At 38.7% G+C, this 12,961-nt stretch overlaps 1 protein-coding gene across 17 annotated transcripts in view; it reads left to right on the top strand.

The window, feature by feature from the left end:
• MAPKAP1 (MAPK associated protein 1) overlaps window positions 1–12,961 on the top strand; it is a 241,414-nt gene that overhangs the window by 87,695 nt on the left and 140,758 nt on the right. The gene's annotated exons all lie outside the window — the stretch shown is intronic.

Below are 12,961 nucleotides of genomic sequence, written 5' to 3'. Positions count from 1 at the left end.
AGCCTTTGGCAACTACCATTCTACTTTCTGTGTCTGTGATTTTGACTCCTTTAAGTATTTCATATATGTGGAATCGTACAGTATTTGTCTTTTTGTGACTGGTTTATTTCACCTAGCCTAATCCTCAGAGTTCATCCATGTTGTAGCATATTGCAGAATTTCTCTACTTTTTAAGGTCGAGAAACACACCATTGTATGTATATACCACATTTTGCTTATCCATTCATCTGTCAATGGGCACTTGGGTTGTTTCCATGTTTTAGCTATTATGAAGAATGCTGCAGTGAACATGCGTGTACATATGCTTCTTCAAGCCCCTGCTTTCAGTTCTTTTGTGTGTATACCCAGAAGAGGAATTGCTGGGTTATTTGGTAGTTCTGTTTTTAATTTTTTGAGGAACCTCCATACTGTTTTGCACAGAGGCGCTACCATTTTACTGTTCCACCAGTAGTGTACAAGGTTTCCAGTTTTTCCACATCCTCACCAACTTGCAGTTTTCTGGGGTTTTTTGATAGTAGCCATCCTGATGGGTATGAGTTGCTATCTCATTGTAGTTTTTACTTGCATTTTCCTTCTACCTGGTGATGTTGAGCATCTTGTCGTGTTTATTGGCCATATTTGTGTATCTTCTTTGGAAAAATACCTATTCTGGTCCCTTTCCCAACCATAATTTTACTAAAAGCAAAACATGCAGCTTTGCAATGTTCAGAGGCAATTTGAATTGGTGAGTAAGAACTGGGGCTCAGGAGTTAGCTCCAGGTTGACATGGCTTTACCAGCTGTGTGACATTGAACAAGTTACTTCATTTCTTCAGGCTTCCATTTCTTCTGTAAAATGGGAAGAATAGTTGAATCTGTTTTGCGGAGTTCTTCTGGGATTACCTAAGCTAATATTATAGACATCAAATATATGGGATAGTATTTGCCATGTTGTAAGTTTTTAATAAATATTAGCTACTATATTATTGGAATCATGAGCCAGTCTTAAAAGATACCTTTTATGGGCACCTGGGTGGCTTGGTGGATTAAGCATCCAACTCTCTATGTCAGCTCAGGTCTTGATCTCAGAGTTGTGAGTTCAAGCCCTGTGGTGGGCTTGATAATTAACACACACACACACACACATACACACACAAACACGCACACACACCCCTTTTATTTGTTAGTTGCCTTGCTATCTTGATAGGAGTATAATTCAATTCGTTGCATTCTTGAGAATGTTCACTTGTTTTTCCAGTTCACGCCTACTTACTATCTCAGTCACTGTAGTATTAAGTGAAACCATGTGGAATTACAATTTTTGTAGGTAATAAACTATGACTGGCATCAGTTTAAAGTGATTCAGCTTAATGTAATAGAAACTATTCGAATGTCTAATATATGCCAGAGTGCTTACTGTGCTAATTCATTCATTCTTCCCAGCTTCCCTATGAAGTATATATTACTTTCCCCGTTTGGGGAAGGAGAAACTGAGGCGCTCAGAGTTGAACAAACATGCCTGAATTTACACATCTACTAAGTAATGAAGCCAGATTTCAAGCCAGATCTTGTTGAATCTAAAGCTCAATCATTTTCTTTTCTTTTCTTTTTTTTCAAAGTTTTTATTTTAATTCCAGGTGGTTAACATACAGTGTTATCTTAGTTTCAGGTATACAGTGTAGTGACCCAACACTTCATACATCACCTGGTGCTCATCATGACAAGTGCCCTCGTTCATCCCTGTCGCCTCTTGCATCCATTTCCCCCCACCCTCTTCCCCTCTTGTAATCATAAGTTTGTACTCTATAGTTAAGAGTCTGTTTCTTGGCTTGTCTGTCCCCCTTTCTTTCCATTGTGCTCATTTGTTTTGTTTCTTAAATCCACGTGTGAGTAAAATCATATGTATTTGCCTTTCTGTGACTGACTTACTTGGTTTATCCTAATACTCTCTAGCTCCATCGAATTCATTGCAAATGGCAGATTGCATTATTTTTTTTAATGGCTGAATAATACTCCACTGTGTGTATATATTGGTGTGTGTGTGTGTGTGTGTAATCACACATACGTGCCGCATCTTCTTTATCCATTCACCAATTTATGGACACTTGGGCTGCTTCCATATCTTGGCTCTCGAAGATAATGCTTCTCTAAACGTAGGGGTGTATCCCTTTGAATTAGTGTTTTTTATTGTTTGGGTAAATACCCAGTGATGCGATTGCTAGAATGTAGGTTAGTTTTCTGTTTAACTTTTTGAGGCACTGCCACACTGTTTTCCACAGTGGCTGCACCAGTTTGCATTCCCACCAACAGTGTACAAGTGTTCCTTTTTCTCCACATCTTCAGAAAGTTCATTCATTTTCCTTCCAATTTCAGCCACATAAACAGTCTCAGAAACACCCTTCCCCTATCTCTGTGCCCTTTAAAGGTGAAAGTTAAAGAAACTACACTATTTCTTCTTAGCTGATGGGGATTTGGGTTTTCTTCAGTACAGTGAGTGTATATGGTAATTCTGTGTTCATGTACATTTTCTGCTTTCGTCTCTCTTTTTCATGTTTGAAATATAGCAGGTGCAGTGTTGGTACAGTCACCTAGCCTCTTTCACAAAGGTGCTGGAGGGTGAAAATAAGTAACTTAAAGTCTGCTTTCAACTCATTTCATGGCCACCATCATGCCCACCATTTATTGATCATTCTGTGCAAGGAGTATGCTAGATGCTTTAGTCACAGCCTCTCATGTCCCTATATAATTTATGTAGAGTAAGGGCTAAAATCCTGTACAGTATGGAAGGAAACTGAGGCTAAACAGGATTATATGATTTAGCCAAGAGCATAGGACCCTTTAGTCTATCTTGCTTCAGGGACCAGATGTTTTTTTTACTATACCCCATTTCCTCCCATTCTTAGAAAGGGTCTCCTAGAGGGTAAATGAGGACAGCCTTTCTATAGAATACTCTGTAGCACACTTGGGCCTGTTACTCCTAGGGAATTTTCCCATTTCTTGCCTATTCCCTTCCCCCTTACCTGTTCCCCTTTTCTTTTCCTTCTTCCTTTCCTCCCTCTGTTCATTCCTTCTTCCTTCCGTTTTTCCCATCCACTGACTCTCTCCTTCCTTCCTTCCTTTCTCTAAGCCTACCTAATGAAGTTTAAATTCTAAGATTAAGAAACTGATTAATGTATTTCCTGAAGAAAATTGGATTCTCTAGATATTCCCATTTGATTTTTTTTTTCCTGGCACTAAAAATTATCTCTAAGTTTAATTTGCTTTCAGAGGAATTACCATTTTTAAAAATATTCTACTAAAACAAGTTAGATTGAATTCCTATCAGCTTTTAGAAGTGACCTCAGTCTTTTAAGTAATAAGATTTGGAAGTAATTCCTTTATGTCTGAGTTTAAGAGAATGGCATGTTTTGAGTTCTAAAGAAAGCCTGTTTGACCTAGCACCATACTTATTCCTAAACGAGGTAACCAGAACCAACTTTCTTACTCAGTCTAGGAACTGTGTTGGTGAAACCTTATCGGTTTGCAGCTGGAGGTTGCACTTTTATTCCTTTGTTGTTCCATTGTTTCCTTTAGGGTAAGGGAAAATAATTAAGGAGAACATCTTTTCTGAGCAGCTGGAATCAAATTCCAGCTGACTGCAGCACCTGCAAAGATGGCACCTCTGCCTTTGGGTGGCCGGGTGGGATGCCAGCCACGGAGCCCGCGACAGTGGGCTCCAAAGTGCAGAGATGCGACCGTGCCGCACCACTCCTGCCCTTCTGTGAGCTTCAGATGGCGGCGGTACCAGTGAATGCAAAGTGTCTGTTTTAGACTAATTAGAGGGATGATTTGTGAAACAGTGGCTATTTATTTAATTAATCACCAGCACAAAGCCATAAAACCCATATTTTAAAAATCCCTGTTAGTTTGCCATGTGGTTAATAGATTGGGGCACATTAAAAAGTGACATGGTGATGTATTAAAAATGTTCCACCTAAGGTTCCTTCAGAAAGGAACGGAAGCTGTCTGCTTTCAGATGCTGAAGTGTTACCTGCCAGGATTTGACCCAGCGGAGGTTTTAATGTTTGTAAAGGCATTTATCTTTTGAATAGCATCTTCATTGGGACATTTCCTCTCGGAGTATTTCAAAATACAAAAATATGGGTAGAATAATTTTTAAAAATTATAATTAAAGTGATTTTGTTAGTTTTTCTTAACAACGAGGAACTATATTTTCCCATTAGATTATACTGTGTTTACTAAGCAAAGCAGTATTTCTTACAGGGTATTCTTTTCCATTTGGGGGAAAGGGAGTTATTTAATTAAGTAATAAATGAAATAGCATGTTCGTTGCAGCAGTCAGAATTGCGTTTTGTTCTGCCCTCGTTATTTTTTATCTAATAGGTACAGGGACAATGGCTCTCCTTATTCAGTCTCAGCTCAGGTGAATTGTCACTTTTGGATAGGAAGAACAAAAAGAGACTTGACTTATTTAAGAGATAACACTGGCATTAAAAATGAGTATAAATGATTTAGATTATAACAAATAATCATGATTTTCATACACACAAGCTTCTGGTTGGTGTTCAGTATACATAAATGTGTCTATGCAAGGCTTCCTGCGCTTTGAGAGTATTTGGGGCCAAATTTGGTATGTTTGTGATTCACTCTTATTTTTAAAACATTACTCTGAATGGTCAACTGTTTCTAATAAGCAGTTCCCTCAGATTTTAAGATTATGTATGAAAATGTGTTGCTCAGGTGGATGTCTGTACGGAAATTGTCCAGCTCTTAGGATTGTGTTTCTTTGCTGTGTTGTATAATTACCTGCTCTGTTAGAAAGGGAGCTGGAATAAAACATGAGTATGTTAATGCAGCCTGGAGCTGATGTGGTGGTGATGATTACAATGCAGATAAAGCATTTCTCATAACTGCCTTTGCCTACTGGAGCCTTTGAAACATCTGGACCTTTAATTGAAAAATAGTGTGGTGCTGTGCAAGGCAGACATGCTAAGTGAAGTCACTAATTTAGAATACAAAAATATAATTGATAAAGTGTTTTATTTACATTGTATTTAAATATTCATACTTTGTTATGCTTTGTATAACAGGGAATTACTGGGTTAAATTTTCATGAACATAGACAGTTTAAATGAGATAAATTAAGTGAAAACGTTAATGGAATTTCACACTGGAACCAGAAAACAGTTGGTTGTAGGAGGGTGTATACTTTTGCATGTATTGGGGCCTTTTAGGGAAGCAAATAGGTTAGGTCCTATTCTGTGGGTTTTGTGCTTGAGAGTAACTAACCATCAGTTGGTAACATAATTGCATTTCATTCTTGTTATTGCTATCATATCTTGTTATTTAGTAAAAATAATAAAATAAAATGTTTCTTGGCATAATGGTAAATGGCTTTAATGGCAACATTATCACCCAATAAACCAAAGCCTTCCCCACCTCTCGGGGGCAGGTTATCAGAGCCTGCCCAGGAGAGCAGAAGAGCTGGTGAAGGGCGTGCAATTAACCTTTGTCCTGCATTCGCAGCAGGGGAACTGACCTAGCAGCCTTCCGAGGAAATCCAATTTAATTTAAAATGAATTTGAAAAGACAAATTAGCCATATCTATTTTAATAAGATAAAATCCCGACTCTCCCTGTGTCTGGTTTAGTTAGGACCTCAGAGGAGATTAGACTAAGGCTCAGGATGAACACGAGGGAAATAATGCCAGGGGGCTGAGGTGAAACCCAGGAGACCCAGGTACCCCAGTGCCTTGTCAGTTTCTGCAAGTGAGCAGGTCTTGGGCTGCCCGTTTCCACAGAGAATTGCAACCTGAGATGAGCCTTTGTCTCACCAGACCTTTTGCTTGTGTTGGAGCTTGATGCCACGTTGATGTCATACGCTGTTTGCCGGGCTCTCCGGGGACCGCGTTGTTATTTCCCTCCTTTCATCATCAGAGCACATTTGGGTACTGTCACCTGGGTAGCCACATTCAGTAATAGATACACCTCACAATTACTGATGAGACTCTGAATCCAGGAGGAAGGATTCTCTGGGGCTCCTCAGTTGGTACTGGACTGCTGCTTTTTGGAAACAAGAGCAGAGGGTTCTGCCTCCTCTTTGTGGATCTAGTGTTGCCATGTGTTTTACCTCTGAAACATAATCAGTGAGGATTTATAGAGCCCCTTCTATGAGCCCAAAGGCAAGGAAATCCAAAATAGTTTCTGCCTTCTGCCTGTACATGAGAGGTAACTGCTCCTGGAAGCGGGTATCCTAGTGTCCCTCTAGTAGCAGTGGTCTCTGCAGAGCATCACATGCATGTGACAGGCAGGGCCACAGGAAGAGAGGCTCAGACCTGATGTGTGGGTCTCAGCCAGAAGGCTATTTCCGATCTACTGTCCAGGACTCCCAGATCTAAAACAGTGGCTGCAGCATGAACCTGTAGCCTTTATGATTTTCCTTAAATACCCAGGCTTATCCCAGAGTTCTTGGGGATGAAAGTCAGCAAGAGGGTAAGGTTTTAGAGTTCAACAGACCTAGGTTAGCATGATGTTCCCCCGTCCTAGCTGAGGGATTTGCAGCAGCCTACTGCTTCCTGAATCTCTCATTCTCCCGCTTTAAAAGGGAGCGAGCAAACCTCATAGGACTATTGGGTGCATTAAACGAGATAATGTATGAAAAGTAGTTGGACCCTGGTAGGTGTCCGACCAACGGCAGGCAGCACTTGTGACCTGCCCTTTGCAGAGAGCACTGTGGGGCCAGCACAAGGGGCTGCATTCAGAGGAATGGTGTCTTGGTGCCTAGTCCCACCTCCCATTAAGGCTGTCTGCTCTGTAGCTGGCTAGCTTTCCCTTTGTGTTGTTAGGCTGATTACCTAATTGTGAGCAGTGTGACTGGTGGAGGGCTTTTAATTTTTTAAACTACTTGGTGCTGACAGTTTTATCCAGTGGATCCTGTTGTCCTCTCACTTTTAAAAATAAAGTTTTCTTGAGGGGGTGGGTGCCTGGGTAGATCAGTCAGTTAAGCATCCAACTCTTGATTTTGGCTCAGGTCATAATCTCAGGGTCATGAGATCAAGCCCCACATCGGGCTCCACGCTCGGTGTGGAGCCTGCCTAAGATTCTCTCTCCCTCCACTGTCCCTCCCCCTGCTTGCATTCTGTCTCTGTCTCCTTCCCTCTCTCTCTCCAAAAATGTATGAATGAATGAATGAAAGAATGAATAAAAATGAAGTTTTCTGGGGCGCCTGGGTGGCTCAGTGGGTTTTTGGGCTGCTTCTCAATTGTAAATTTTGTATATACTTAGAAGTGAATCTTTCCCAAAGGAAGTATCGTTCTAAATAAATAATAATTTAGCTCTTCTTTTTCTTGCTGCTCTTTGTATTTCAACATGTATTTGAAAACTATTAAAAGCAAACTTTCTCAAATGGCTGTTCGGCATTGTATCGTTTTCATAATGTCAAAACCATAATATATTTTTTGCTGCAGACAAGCATCTTTCTCTGTCACCAGAGGTATAGGTTCTTTGTGTGGCCTTTTCCTACACAGAATAACACCTATCCCAGTTATTTCACATGTGCATTTTGAGGATGAAAGTGAATGTCGTAATTGGAGAAATGTAAAGCTATTTATTTCCATTTTGTCTGATGTTTTTACATTGTTTGCTAGGAGGTGAGTCAGGGATTTGAATTAATTACAATTACTGAAGAGACATATACTGATTGAGCAAATAAAGTAGTAAGCCCATTTGTGGCAAGACCATCTAATTAAATTCTAACTTTGGATAAGCTAGATGTGCATGAAAGATTAATTTTAAGAGGTTTTTATGACTTACTAAATAATGATTCAGTAAAAGTTTTGAATTATATCATTAAGAAATATTGAATCTTAAAGTGATAAAACACTTAGTCATGAACATACTGTGTAGAAATTTGTGGGTTTCTAAAAACTGTTCGGAATTAAGGACACAGATTGAAATTTTTAAAGTGTATATTGACATTTAAAAATTTGTAATGTTTAATCAACTAAAGCCCTGCAAGAAATGAATATGATATATGCACCAGAATTATTTCCTTCAATAGTTATACAATTTTATATTCTCAAAATACTTCACTATATCTGGAATCAAATTGTCCTTGGGGGTAGTGGAGGGTTGTACCAACTTTTCCACATAATTTAGGAGAATGATAATAGCTGTACTGTAACCTTTTCTAGAGATACATCATTTAGTAATGGAGCCAAGTATACATTCTCCATTGAGTTTTAATTTTAAAAGTTGATATTAAATCTTAAAAAGACTCATTATATTATGGTAATTGATAGAGTTTAAAACATGTAACTCTTCTTTATGGTTTTAAAAAACCTATTTTTACTTTTAAAGCATATTGATTTTATTATATAAATGATTTAATAATGAAGAGGTCCCTATACTTACCCTAGGTGATGGGGCTTAGTTCATGCAAATTACTTTTCCCTGATATTATCATCATTATAGAAGCCATTGTTTGTATAATTAAATGCAAAGTGCTGTGTAACATTAATGATCTAAAGAATCCCACAATGGCTATGAAAATTCAAAATGGACACTTTACATTCCATTATGCTTTAAGATGGCTGGATTGTACTTGTGCGAGAGCACCTTCTGGCATGTGCTGTAACCAACCCCAGGCTGGAGGAGAAGAGGATGCAGTGGCTTTTCTCTCTTAATGACTGAGTTAGAGACCTTTCCCTTTTGCGTCTGCTTCTCAATTTTGTTTATTCGAAGGGACGATTTATCTAAAGATCTGCCTGGTCTGATGAACAACTTGGGTAACAATGAGAAATAACTGACATCTGTGTAACAGTTTGCAGTTCAAAGTGTTTTTTAACATGCTTTATTTTTATTTTATACATCCTGCCATTCCATTTCTGTCTTATGGCTAAGGAAATTGACTTTCAGAGAGGTTATGGGCTTGCCGAAGGTTGCACAGCTCGAGGCTGGCAGGGCCACGATCCAGACCAGTTCTGTAGACTCTGCAAAGAGTTACCAAGCAAATATAACCCATGATGGTAAAAACCGACAGTATCAGGAACTGCTTTCTGAATTTAAGACTTTGAGAAAATGGGTGTTATTCCTGATGCAATTTATAGGTAAGCTTTCATTTTTTACCTTTATCCTCCCCCCCTTTTGTAAAATTTCTTAACCTGTATTTGAACAAGTTGGTATCTTCAAACAAAAGAATTTTTCCAGGCTATTACTCAAATTTCACTTGCTAACAGTTAGATTGTTTAAACCAAGAGCAGTAGGGATTTTATTTTTTTCAAAAGTAGAAGAAGACTCTGTCAGCGTATCAAAATATGGAGGATTTATCTTTAATAGAGGAAACCTTTACTGAGAGCAACAACTCCCTTTCCTGTTTTGGGTCCAAGACTATAGATTTCCGTTTACCATAGATACTGTCAAAAGAAAAATTATGAAAATCACTAGCCTAAGAAAAACAAATGGAAGTGGTATTTTCCAATCCGTATTATACTCTTAAAAGGATTATAGTTATAGTCTTGCTCATTCCATGGTACTTAGTAACAAAGTTATTTTGTTTGAGGCTCTCAGATATATGAAGGGTGTCTGTAGAAGTGGAGTTAGATTAGTTTCAGTGTCCTGAGGGCTAGAACGAAGATCAGTGGGTAAAATCTGCAGAGTGTACCTCAGTGGATGGAAACATGTTTTAGCCATCAGAACTGTTTGCCTAGAGACTGAAGCTAAGTGTCTGCCTCTGGTGGTGGCGGGGACTTCATCAGCGAAGGTATCAGGAGAAGTTGTAGGACAGCCATTTGATGAAAAGGTTCTAGAGGGGATGAGTCTTAAAATTCTTTGCCATTTAAAATATCTGTGAGTGGCAATAAGGTTTTGTGGGGTTTTTTGTTTGTTTTTACGCCTGTGAATGTAAAAGCAGGGGGGAAAGAAACCTAAACAGCCAGCATTTCTTGAGCATTCAGTATGGACTGGACACAGTCCTAAGTGCTTTTAATACGCATAGTGTATCATTGAATCCTTTGAATAGCTCCATGAGGTGGTACTTTTATAATCGGTTTCCATGTGGAAATAGTGACTCAGAGAGGTTAAATTAAATTGTGTCCAAGGACACACAGTAAATGGCTTTGCTGGGAATTGAACCCAGTTCTTTCTGACTACACAACTTAATGCCTTTAACCACCACACTGCACTGCTTTACTAGCTCCTATTAATATAATAAGGATCCTGGAAATACCCACATCAGAACTTGACCTTGTTAAAAAAAGAGTGACAGTTGACGTTCTTAATAATAAAAGCTTAATGGAACCAACGTTGGTGATTCAGAGGAAATTAATGAGATTTTGTCAATTTTATTTTAAACTTAACTTGTCAGAAAATACAGTGTCCAGTGACAAACTGTAGAAATGTTTTTGACAAATTAACTTGACTACAGGTGCCAGATCAGGGAAATGTTAATTTAATAGCCTTTAAACGTTCCAGATTTATTGAGGGTTAAGATAGCACTACAAAGCCAAGCCCCTAGCTCTGAATGGATTTGTCATAGAATTTTATACAAAATCTATTCATAAATTCAGTGCTACCATTTTGAATATGAGAAAGTTCTTTCTGTGAGCCCATAAAGCCAGCATTTTGTTGATAGTAAAATGCTACCATCTGGTGTTCGGGGTGTTTTTTCTACCCCTCCCCATGGAGACCTTCTTTATGTCTCATGGTTAAGCCTGGCTTAGACCATAGGCCAGATTTTATTCAGAATCGTTACTCTGAATAAACAAAGTCCCTTAATCATCAGCAGAGTAATGATGATTTCAGACCTCTGTACCACGGTATGTGGATACCAAGGATTTAAAGACCAAGCTATAGCTGCAAACTGGGTATGGAGCCTACTTAAAAAATAATAATAATAAAGTAAAGACTAGGACATAAATTGGTAGAATATAGCATCCTTTGTCCTGGCTGAGGAAATTTGGGAAGGAAGATAGTGGTGAAATGGGAGTACAGCCATTCCTTTAAGAGAGTTTTAACTTTTGAAGGCTGCAAATAACCCTTTTATCAAGTTGCATCATTACATTGTCTGCATACACTGATATATTTATTTCTGCATTAAAATTGCATATAATGATCTACTCATGCAGTTGTGACTAATGGAATAATGTTAGCTGCTTTTTGTCTCTTTAATTGCAGAAGCCAAGCTGTCTATCCTTTCTCTTTCTTTCTCTTGATAGAGAAATTGAACACTTAGCAACAGTTTTGAGCTCTGATATTCAATTTATTATTGACAAACCTTGATGTTAAGTAGTGTTGCTAACTGAACCTTCTGTCCTTGAGACTTAATTCAGCTCACTTCCCCCCCCCCTTTTTTTTTTTTTTAATACAGATTTTATTTCTTTATTTATTGAGAGAGAGAGAGAGACAGAGCAGGAACAGCTGGGAGGGGCAGAAGGAGAGGAAGAATCCCAAGCAGATTCCACACTGAGCACAGAGCCCTACATGGGGCTTAGTCTCACAACCCTGAGATCATGACCTAAGTCAAAATCTGGAGTCAGATGCTCAACTGACTGAGCCACCCAAGTTCCCCCAGCTAATTCACTTCATATGGATGTTTCTTAATTCAAGATTATTTGAACTGAATACTCTCTGTTCTTCTTGCTTTCCCTATTTTGGAAACTATCAGGTCCATAATTTTGAAATTAATTTTATGATAGGCAGCAAATTCTATGCTATTCCAATTAATGAGATCAGATGGGAAAAACCTAGGTATAGATGTAATAAAACTCATCATCATATTCAAATTCTACATATTTCAGTTCTGTATCCATTCACGTTCTATATACTGAAATTATTTTAAAATTTTAAGCTTTTGCATTTTATGAACTACATATCAATTGGATGATCTGTGGTTCATAACATTGCTGCTTCATGATTGCCATAAAAATGGTTTTCAAAAGACTGATCAGTATGTATCATAAGCCCCAAAACATTCATACTCTTTAACTCAGTGATCTACTCTGAGGAATATGTGCCCAAACATTTAAGTACTAGAATGTTTACAGGAATGTTATTTATAGTGGTGAAATATTAGAAACAATGTCTGAATTCAACAAGGAGGGAATAGGTTAATAGTACCTCTGTATGACACAATGTGCAGGTATTTAAAATCATGTGTTGAAAGAATACTAATCATTTATTCCGTCAGTATAAAGAAGTAACTACTATATGTCAGGCCTGTTATTAGATTCTGAGTATATTTTAGAGAAGGAAAGGGATTCTTAAAGAACACAATCTGGGAAGTAGAAGAGGTATAGCCAGTTTACCTGGATCAGGAGAGAAGTGCTCTTTAGGTCTGGTGGGTCCATTATGAAGGATACGCTGAAGAGTCTTTCAGTAAGCTAATACCATACCCCTACTGCATGCTATGTCCTAGGAGAATGCAAAATGAGTGAGGCACAGTTTTTCCCTTTGCATAACTCACACTTGCATAAGAAGGTGGAAAGGAGGTGGTGAGGGTAGGTAGAGAAAAAGTAAAACCATAAGGTTGTGCAAGTTAAACTTGTAGTGAGCAAAGCAGAGGGAATTTGGACTTCTGCCTTCTTGGAAGAGGAGACAATTGAAGCTGACAGAAGAAGGGGTACATTTCTTGCTCAGTGGCTACGTGCCAGGCATTTTATATACATCTTTTTTGCTTTTCCAAGTAAGGAAGTAGAGGTTCTGAGAGGTGTATTTACTTGCCTAATGTCTAAAGTCTAGAGGCTAAGGAAGTGGCAGAGCTAGGATTTAAACCTGGATCTGGCTGACCCCAAGCCTCGTGCTCCTAACTACTCTTCCGTCTGCGCTAGCAGTGGTACACTGGGACCAGAATGTGATGGGTATTAAATGCCCTGCGAAGAAACGGGCATGCGGACCCTGGGGAGAAACATCATATACTTCTTTCGGAGTTGGCGACTGGCCTGTTCAATGATTTGAGTTAAACCACATTGATCGCCAAAGGGAGATAAC

This window comes from Mustela putorius, unplaced genomic scaffold, assembly GCF_011764305.1.
Source record: "Mustela putorius furo isolate JIRA1106 unplaced genomic scaffold, ASM1176430v1.1 tig00000596_pilon_pilon_pilon, whole genome shotgun sequence".
Taxonomy (NCBI): domain Eukaryota; kingdom Metazoa; phylum Chordata; class Mammalia; order Carnivora; family Mustelidae; genus Mustela; species Mustela putorius.
The sequence above is the reverse complement of the archived record's forward strand: the minus strand, read 5'-3'. Positions and strand labels throughout refer to the sequence as shown.